The following is an 11,050-nucleotide window of genomic DNA, read 5'->3' as shown; positions in this document are numbered from 1 at the left end:
CTCCAGGTTGAGGGACTGATTACCTCATACTCCTCCTCTCCTTACGCCTTCCTCTTTGTATTGGACTGATGAAGCCACTGTGTGGCGAAACGTTTCCTGAATAAAGATTCCCATATGCTGCATAAGTGTCTCAATCTTCAACTTGTCGGTTTTTCAAACCATTCATCACAAAACAAAGAAACAGGACAGCCCTGGTTGCAAAAGACGTTGAAAAAGCTTTTGACACTGGCACGAAGGGCTCAAGTACAAACTCTGCACTAACTTTAACCTGCCTCTCACTGCTCGTAAACTCCTCTGCAACTTCCTAGACAGCCGTACCATGAGAATAAAATTCCAAGGCTGTTACTCTGACTGCTTCAAACTAAATGCCGGAGTACCCCAGGGATCTGTCCTCTCCCCTACCCTCTACATTTTATACACTAACGACATTCCAACACCTGTATACCATAACTCCATCACACTAGCCTATGCAGACGACATTACACAACTTATCACTCATGCCAATATAGATACATTCACACACAAAGCACAAAATGAGGTTGACAGGATAGCCATCTGGGAACAAAAATGGAGGATCAAAACCAATGCAGCTAAATCCAGCATTACATATTTTAACTATAGGAAACGTGATCCTCCATTACCTGTCGAGCTCAGAACAGCTGACACCCGCACTTACATCCCCATCACATAATCTGTCACTGTCCTTGGCGTTTATCTTGACTACCTTCTTCGTTTACATGGACACATTCACTCAAGGCATGCAATAGCTAGTAAGGCCCTTGCAGGCCTCTACAAGCTGAAACATGCCTCTCAACGCACCAAACTACACCTCTACAAATCTCTAATACGTCCTTTGATAACTTACTCTCCTCTAGCCCTCTCTCTTGCAGCAAAAACAAACTTACTTAAACTGCAGCATGTCCAGAACAAGGCGCTGCACTGGGTGCTTGATGTCAGATGGGAGGACTTCGCCACAAACGAGTCTCTCAATGCCCAATTAGACATCCCTGCACTGAATCTGTACTGGAAGACACTCAGTGACAGACAGACAAACTTGAGACACGACATGACTACTGGACCTCTCTCTTTGACGAAGACATTCGCAGACCCACAAACCAACACAACCTTTTCTACTCCTTGCATGATCCTGCTCCTAACCCTATTTACAAATAACCTTGGATTCGCTGACAGATACCTTCTATGACAGGTACCATTCTCTGACCCACATTCGCCTTAGCTTTTGGGTTAAGACATGGCCCAGTTCTACACTCCTCTCTAGCGCTGAACGTCGCAGGTCCCTTCCTCCCCGATCACCCCACCGGAGTCCCAACAGAAGAGGCTGAATTTCTCTTCTCAATATCTGTTCCACGATCGCCTTCGCTACTGGGTTAAGCCCTGGCTCTATTTCTACGACTGAGAACACTCCTCTCCAGCACTATTCTTCGCCTGTCCCGTCTTCCCCGCTCATCCCATTTGGGATCTTACTTGATCTTTCGTTCGTTCGTTCGTTCCTCCTCCTCACCAAAGCCTTCTGGAACTTTATCAAAAAAATCAGAGGCACCACTCCCACCAACAAATTCAAACACATCACCCACAACAATACACACATCTCAGACCCGCAGGCTGCTACTAACATCTTCAAACACATCTGTGAGAACATCTTCCACCCTCACCCACCCCACCCTAACGCTATTCAACACATTCAGAACATAGAACACTGGAACACTATACACACACACGAAACAACACCAGACAGCCACATCCATCTGGACTCTCTTACCTCCTCCCAAGAACTCGACACTCCTTTCACCAACACAGACATTAAAACTCTCCTCAGACACCTTCCTCCCAAGGCTCCTGGTGCCTCTGGCCTAAACCATATTATCCTAAAACACATTCCTGATTCTATCATTACTGCCTACACAAACCTCCTCAATGCCTCCCTTGCCTCTGGATACTTCCCTTCCCTCTTCAAAGCTGCTACTGCTATCCTCCTTCCTAAACCCAAAAAAGACCACTCTGACCCTAGAAACTATCGCCCTATCAGCCTCCTCGAAACTTTAGGAAAACTCTTTGAAAAACTCATCAATCATCGCCTTCGCAGATACCTGGAACACAATTCTCTACTTTCTGATGGCCAGTTTGGCTTCAGAACACACAGATCCACACAGGATGCCATTAACATCATTCTCAACTACATCCACATCAACACAAAACAAAGAAACAGGACAGCCCTGGTTGCAGAAGACATTGAAAAAGCCTTTGACACTGTCTGGCACGAAGGGCTCAAGTACAAACTCTGCACTAACTTTAACCTGCCTCTCACTGCTCGTAAACTCCTCTGCAACTTCCTAGACGGCCGTACCATGAGAATAAAATTCCAAGGCTGTTACTCTGACTACTTCACACTAAATGCCAGAGTACCCCAGGGATCTGTCCTCTCCCCTACCCTCTACATTTTATACACTAACGACATTCCAACACCTGTATACCACAACTCCATCACACTAGCCTATGCAGACGACATTACACAACTTATCACTCTTGCCAATATAGATACACTAACTCATAAAACACAAAATGAGGTCGACAGCATAGCCATCTGGGAACAGAAATGGAGGATCAAAACCAATGCAGCTAAATCCAGCATTACATATTTTAACTACAGGAAACGTGATCCTCCATTACCTGTCGAGCTCAGAACAGCTGACACCCGCACTTACATCCCCATCACACACTCTGTCACTGTCCTTGGCGTTAATCTTGACTACCTTCTTCATTTACACGGACACATTCACTCAAGGCATGCAATAGCTAGTAAGGCCCTTGCGGGCCTCTACAAGCTGAAACATGCCTCTCAACGCACCAAACTACACCTCTACAAATCCCTAATTCGTCCTCTGATAACTTACTCTCCTCTAGCCCTTTCTCTTGCAGCAAAAACAAACTTAAACTGCAGCGTGTCCAGAACAAGGCGCTGCGCTGGGTGCTTGATGTCAGGTGGGAAGATTTTGCCACAAGCGAGTCTCTCCATGCCCAATTAGACATCCCTGTGCTGAATCTGTACTGGAAGACGCTCAGTGACAGACAGACAAACTTGAGACACGACATGACTACTGGACCACTCTTCTTGACGAAGACATTCGCAGACCCACAAACCAACACAACCTTTTCTACTCCTTGCATGATCCTGCTCCAAACCCTATTTACAAATAACCTTGGATTCGCTGACAGGTACCTTCTATGACAGGTACCATTCTCTGACCCACGTTCGCCTTAGCTTTTGGGTTAAGACATGGCCCAGTTCTACACTCCTCTCTAGCGCTAAACGTCGCATGTCCCTTCCTCCCCGCTCACCCCACTGGAGTCCCAACAGAAGAGCCTGAATTTCTCTTCTCAATATCTGTCCCACGATCGCCGTCGCTGCTAGGTTAAGCCCTGGCTCTATTTCTATGACTAAGAACACTCCTCTCCAGCACTATTCTTCGTCTGTCCCGTCTTCCCCCCTCATCCCATTTGGGATCTTACCTGAACTTTCGTTCGTTCGTGGCATACATGTCATTTATGGCATAGAAGAGGTCCCAGTTGTCAATGAATGTTACTGCATTCTCCTTACAGTATTTGTTCAGCCAGCAATTGACATAAATTGCCCTGGACAACCATTCGTTTCCAACTTCTCTCCTTGGCAAAATACCACATATGACAGGGTTCCCACCCTTCTTCCTAATTATCTCTATTGCTGACCTATACTTGCTAATCAGGTCCTCACTCCTGCATCTGCCAACATCGTTGCCTCCCACACTGAGGCAGATGTCGTCCAGACGGCTAACAATATCCCCCATCCCAGCCCCAGGAAAACATACCCCGAGCCTCCTCTTCCTGTCCCTAAGACAAAAGGCCCTGACTGTCTCCAACTAAAACAATGTTCTTACCTTCATTTGTGGAATTTGTCATGACGTTCTTGATGTCTCACTCGCGTCTGCCAGTGCTCCCTTGGTGCTCATTGTGACGTTCCCAGTAGACAACCCACAATCTTCTGCATCTTCGTTGTTTCCGCCACTCCAACAGACTTCTTGATTTTCAGCTTTGTTCCATGTTGGCCGGCCACTGACCAGGTTCCTCTCTTGACCTGAGGACTCACAACAGGAGGATTACTTCGAATCCTCTTGTTTTCCTCCGTCAGTCACCGTATCTCAAGCTTAGCAACCCTAAGCTCCTCTTTCAGCTGCTGGTACAGTTGCTCAAGAGAGGACATCTTTTGCAGATTCACTGGATAGAACTTCACAGAGCTAAGTACACGTCACCACTGCTAAGTACACGTCACCACTGAGCTAAGTACACATCACCACGGTGCTAAGTACACATCACCACTGAGCTAAGTACACGTCACCACTGCTAAGTATACGTCACCACTGACGTATACTGAGCGAATTTGCTCATATCACTAGTAATACTCTCATCAAGGTCATTGATATATAATATAAACAACAACGGGCCTAAGACTGATCCCTGTGATACGCCACTTGGAAATTGGTATAAAATACCGACCCAGTGGAAATATAAACACTGCAGTATAATGTGATCCTTTATTGACAACGTTTCGCCCACACAGTGGGCTTTTTCAAGTCACAAACAGATCTACCTGGGGTGAACGAACGAACGAACGAATGATAGTACAGATCCTAAATGGGATGAGCGGGGAAGACGGGACAGACGAAGAATAGTGCTGGAGAGGAGTGTTCTTAATCGTAGAAATAGAGCCAGGGCTTAACCCAGGAGCGATGGCGATCATGGGACAGATATTGAGAAGAGAAATTCAGGTTCTTCTATTAGGACTCCGGTGGGGTGAGCGGGGAGGACGGGACAGGCGAAGATTAGCGCTAGAGAGGAGTGTAGAATTGAGCCATGTCTTAACCCTAAAGCTAAGGCGAAAGTGGGTCAGAGAATGGTACCTGTCACGGAATCCAAGGTTATTTGTAAATAGGGTTAGGAACAGGATCATACAAGGAGGTTTGTGGGTCTGCGAATGTCTTCGTCAAGGAGAGAGGTCCAGTAGTCATGTTGTGACTATCTGTCACTGAGTGTCTTCCAGTACAGATTCAGCGCAGGGATGTCTTCCCATCTGACATCAAGCACCCAGCGCAGGGCCTTGTTCTGGACACGATGCAGTTTAAGTAAGTTCGTTTTAGCTGCGAGAGAGAGGGCTAGAGGAGAGTAAGTTATTAGAGGACGTATTAGGGATTTGTAGAGGTGTAGTTTGGTGCATTGGGAGGCATGTTTCAGCTTGTAGAGGCCCGCAAGGGCCTTACTAGCTATTGCATGCCTTGAGTGAATGTGTCTGTGTAAGCGAAGAAGGTGGTCAAGATTAACGCCAAGGACAGTGACAGATTGTGTGGTGGGGATGTAAGTGCGGGTGTCAGCTGTTCTGAGCTCGACAGGTAATGGAGGATCACGCTTTCTGTAGTTAAAATATGTATAGCTGGATTTAGCTGCATTGGTTTTGATCCTCCATTTTTGTTCCCAGATGGCTTTCCTGTCGACCTCATATTGTGTTTTGTGTGTGAGTGTATCTATATTGGCATGAGTGATAAGTTGTGTAATGTCGTCTGCATAGGCTAGTGTGATGGAATGTAGTGGAATGTCGTTAGTGTATAAAATGTAGAGGGTAGGGGAGAGGACAGATCCGTGGGGTACTCCAGCATTTAGTGTGAAGTAATCCGAGTAACAGCCTTGGAATTTTATTCTCATGATACGGCCGTCTAGGAAGTTGCAGAGGAGTTTACGAGTAGTGAGAGGCAGGTTAAAGTTAGTGCAGAGTTTGTACTTGAGCCCTTCGCACCAGTGTCAAAAGCTTTTTCAACGTTTTTTGCAACCAGGGCTGTCCTGTTTCTTTGTTTTGTGTTTATGTGGATGTAGTGTGTTCTGAAGCCAAACTGGCCATCAGAAAGTAGAGAGTTGTGTTCCAGGTATCTGCGAAGGCGATGGTTGATGAGTTTTTCAAAGAGTTTTCCTAAAGTTTCGAGGAGGCTCATAGGGCGATAGTTTCTAGGATCAGAGTGGTCTTTTTTGGGTTTAGGAAGGAGGATAGCAGTAGCAGCTTTGAAGAGGGAAGGGAAGTATCCAGAGGCAAGGGAGGCATTGAGGAGGTTTGTGTAGGCAGTAATGATAAAGTCAGGAAGGCATTTTAGGGTAATATGGTTTAGGCCAGAGGCACCAGGAGCCTTGGGAGGAAGGTGTCTGAGGAGAGTTTTAATGTCTGTGTTGGTGAAAGGAGTGTCGAGTTCTTGGGAGGAGGTAAGAGAGTCTAGATGTATGTGGCTATCTGGTGTTGTTTCTTGTGTGTGTGCAGTGTTCCAGTGTTCTATGTTCTGAATGTGTTGAATAACATTAGTGTGAGGTGGGTGAGGGTGGAAGATGTTCTCCCAGATGTGTTTGAAGATGTTGGTAGCAGCCTGCGCTTTGAGATGTGTGTATTGTTGTGGGTGATGTGTTTGAATTTGTTGGTGGGAGTTGTGCCTCTGATTTTTTTGATAAAGTTCCAGAAGGATTTAGTGTTTTTAATACGCTGTTTGTGTGCTTGTTGTATGAGTTGTGACCAGTGATTGTTGTGGTCTTGGTCTAGGCTGTGTAAAATGTTGTTTCTAAGGTAAGTGAGATCTGATCAGACTTGATTACATCTATGTGTGTTGTAGAGGAAGCAGTTGTGGTAGCAGATAATTAGTCTTCTTGTTCTGATTGAGGGTTTGAGGGAATAACGAGTGGTGTGAGTTTTCTTTGGTATTGCGATGTTGGCTGCTTGTGTAATGGTGTCCTGGATGAGAGCAAGTTGAGTGCCAGTGTCAGAGATAGGTTTGTTGTTGTAGTCATTATTGAGGTTAGTACTGTCTATGTGTTGTTTGAAAGCATCCCAGTCAGCGTTCTTGTAGGAGAAGGAAGGTGTGGCTGGGATGAGGATAGGGTTGGAGGAGATGTGTAAGATGACTGGGATGTGATCAGAGCCTGTAATAGGGCCAGGTGAGATGTAGTGTTGAAATAGAGAGCTGGCTCGGTTTGCCAGAATGATGTCTGGTTTGCCTTGGCCCGTGTGGTTATAGAAGGTGTTGAAGTTTGGGCCGAGATGAATTAGGTGTTTATGGTTTGTGAAGTTGAGTAATTGGTGACCAAGTTAGTTGTTACTTGTGTAATGAAAGGCAGTGTGTTTGGCATTCATGTCAGCTAGTAGGCATGTTGGTGTGTTGATGTAGTTGAAGACTAAGGAAAGGTCGTGTATGTTGAGAATAGTGTTCGGGCGAGCATAGGTGGTGAAAAAGATAAAGGGACCAAGGTGGGTGTGTATTCTGACCGCAAGACAGTGTTAGTGTATAAAATGGATTGGGAGAAATTCATGTTTTATGTTGGATTTGACAAGGATGGCAACCCCATCGTGGGGATCATAGGGGAACTGTAGTGCAGTATAACCATAATGGCGGATAGGTTGAGGGGCTTTGAGGCAGGTACTGTTTAGCAAAACAATATCTGGCCTCTCTGCTTCAAGGAGCTTGACCAGTAGGTGTCTAATTGTAAAGTAAGAACGTACGTTGAACTGAATCACATTAAACATGATTTAATGGTTTCGTCATAGCAAAGTTAATGTCGGGGGAGGAGTTTGGATTAAAGCCTGTGATAGTGGTGCCATCAGTGGATGTGTGTTTGTAGGTGTTACGGACCCGTTTCCTGGAGGGGAAGGAAGAGATGGATCTGTTTTTATGTTCTTTGGTCTGTCAGAAGTTGGGGCAGGTTTAGGTTTGAGTGGATTTTGTCTGGAGGAGGTGGAGTTGGACCTGGATGAAGTTTTGGTTGTGGTGGAGGAGTGGGCGAAGGTGGATGCAGAGGAAGTGGGAGCTTTGGTAGGGGATGAGGAAGAGGAAGCTATGGTAAGGGGTGAGGAAGCGGAAGCTTTGGTAGGGGATTAGGAAGTGGGTAAAGAGGTGGGGGGAGGGGTCGTAGCAGCTGCAGTAGGGGTGTTGGTGGGAGGGGTAGAAGTAGTGAAGAGGGGTAGGAGAGGTTGTAGGAGGCTTAGAAGAGAAGCAGGAAGGAGGGATAATTAAAAAGGGAAGATTGTTAGCAGACAAGATTAGGTTAAGGACATGTGAGTAGTCTGATTGGTAAGCTTGAGAGATTACAATCGCAGAGTGGGCAGCAGTGGCGAGTTGACAGTTAGTTTTGTAGTCTAGTGTGGGTGTAGGTGTAGAAGGAGAAGTGCTTGTAGTCTGTGTGTTGGTGTTTGATGTGTGTAGAGTAGAAGAGGTAGACCAAGTGCGTGGGGAGGCCCAGGCATTTGGGGTAGGGGAGGGAGGTATAGAAGGAGAGGGAGGTGCAGGGAAGGGGTTGGGGAGGGAGGGAGGTTGGCTAGCTCTGAGGGAGGAGAGAAGGTGCTTTCTAGAAGGGCAGGAATTTGCAACTGCAGTGTGACCCACCGCAGTTAGAACATTTAAGGGGAAGGTTGCAAGTATTCCAGAAGTGGCCAGTTGCTGAACATCTGGAGCAGATTTGTGTGGATGTACATGTGTTTTCGTCGTAGCCGAATTTGTAGCATTTCAGACATTGTGTGATGGGGTGAAAATTCGGAGTGAAGAGAGTGTTTGGAGGAATGCGGATGGTCTTGGCAAGGATTCCTTGATTGAAGAGTGTAGAAGGAGTTGAACAGCGTATTTTGAGGATGGTAGAGTTTTCAGGTCTGTAAACATCCGTCTGCTGCCAAATCATTTTTCATTTTGTGTTAAGTGGTTTTATCTGTTACGGTTAATTTCTGTACCAAGATTAGGATCATAAATTTACTCATGATGTGTAAATATGACATTTTAATGTAAAGATGTTTCATTCTCCAGGAACAAAATATAAAAAATATCAGTGCCCCTTGTATATAATTTCTCTCATCTCTTGGTATGTCTCCCTATTTGTTCCACCTTTTTAACAATACCTGTTTATATTCAATTTAAAACAATAGTTTTTTAGGTGCATTTCTTTGATTTAAAATTTGTATAGTGAAGTATGAAATGTGACTGCACCTTATTGAACCATCACAGGTTAACAGTGTTGTTGATGCTATCTACAGCAACTAGCAACAGTAACATACCTCATCAGTAATATATGCGCGCTGGGCATAGATAAAGAAAAAATGTCAACTTCGAAGCTCAAGATTCCTGCATCTGTGATCAGTGGACTGTAAGTAAGAATTTTTGGTGTGGCGAATATCAGCTTTGTATTCAGGAAGTTTGTTCATGGTCCAGTTGGATAAATAAGACACAAGCAGGTAATCGACAGCGCAGTAGGCTTTATCAGTCGAGTATAGACGTGACTAATACCGGAGACAGTTGAAAAAGATTTCGAGATGTACTGTCCCTCGGCATTGATAGATATCAAGAGTATTGCACGTCTCTTGTTCATCGACCTGTCGGTATTGTGTACCGTCAATATAAAGATGGCTCCCTTTATTCTCAGCTCTCTTTAACTTTTGAAATTTGTGTCGCGCGCGCACACACGATCAGGAACTGATAATCGACCCCTAAAAGGACATATAGGTGAGTACACACACACAAAACTTGTATGGTAGCAATATGCGAAAACAATTTATTTACATCTATAAATTCAAACTCAAGTCATCAGGGCTGCCAAGTTATTCACTTGAATTTTTTGTTTCATTTCATTCCGGTTATCTGTTTTCCTTTTGATCTTAAAGCGTTCACATGCACCTTGTTTATTCTTATTCTTGTACCAAACCCGCTTCCTACGAAATAGGATAAAAATCTTGGGGAGAGAGAAAGAGAGAGAGAGATAAAAAAAAGTGAATTTTAATTTTTAACCCTGGACTGGTAAGCCACAGGAAAGCCTCGGTCATGTGACCAAAATAGCTCTAGTCAGTTGGTCATTTTATGACTAGGAATAAAACACCACCGGGACCAAGCTGGCTAGGAGTGGTGGGTGTGATTACCACCAGCACCTAGCTGGCCTGGGGTGGTGGGTATGAGTCAGGTGCTAGGCATGGCGGAGACCTGGGCTCCACCTTCGATATCTTCATCTCTCCAAGATAGTTATCCACACTAAATGGGATACACCGGTGTTGAACATTTGCGGCTGATCAGTAGAGGTACAACAACCGATATCAGATTTAAATTTTTAAAATTAGCGAAGTGGCACTTAGCCCACTAACAACATGAACTTCGAACTAAGTATAATACACCAGAACTGAAAATTTCAAGCCGATCAGAAGAGGTATGTTCAAGTTATCGCATGGGAGCTTGCAGGTAAAAAATACTACTACTACTACTACTACTACTACTACTACTACTACTACTACTACTACTACTACTACTACTAATTGTTATTATTATTATTATTATTATTATTATTATTATTATTATTATTATTATTATAAGTACTGCCAGCAATATACCACCGGGAAATGCAGAAATACCCCTCCTCCTGGATGGTTAACCCCAGATTAAATGCTAGTGCTCACTGCCAAGGCTTGTCATATAGTATGCTACACACATGTTGTCTTAACACGGGCACATCACATTCCCCGTCACCCTCCTGATAATTTCACCAAAAACGCTGACGCGTGATTTACTGCAGCAGTAATTAACCTTTTTTTATTTTGCATGAGTGGAGAAGAGGGAAGGCGGTGGGCGTAAATAATGTAGGTAAAAGGAATGTGGGATCAAAGGATGAACGCAGACACAAAATTTATGACATGATCGAGGCAGTTGGTAACAGCAGTGCAGAATGGAGCAGTAGTTTTTTACATGCGGCAGTAGCTGAACGTGAGTGCCTGTATGTATATATATAACCGCTCGTTCGTGCATCCACGAACGAGTGGTTTTAAGCAATTGACAATACTGTGACTGACCGGGAATGGAACCCCCCGATCCTTTAGCACGCCTCGCGAGAAGTCCGCCAAAATTCCGAGACGCCCTAGTCCACTCGGCCAGCAATGCTTCAAACATCAAGTGCCCAGTACCACTGGACATGTCACCCCTGATGCCAGCACATACGTGGCCATTCTCCTTGT

The sequence above is a fragment of the Cherax quadricarinatus genome, chromosome 18, assembly GCF_038502225.1.
Source record: "Cherax quadricarinatus isolate ZL_2023a chromosome 18, ASM3850222v1, whole genome shotgun sequence".
Lineage (NCBI taxonomy): Eukaryota > Metazoa > Arthropoda > Malacostraca > Decapoda > Parastacidae > Cherax > Cherax quadricarinatus.
The sequence above is the reverse complement of the archived record's forward strand: the minus strand, read 5'-3'. Positions refer to the sequence as shown.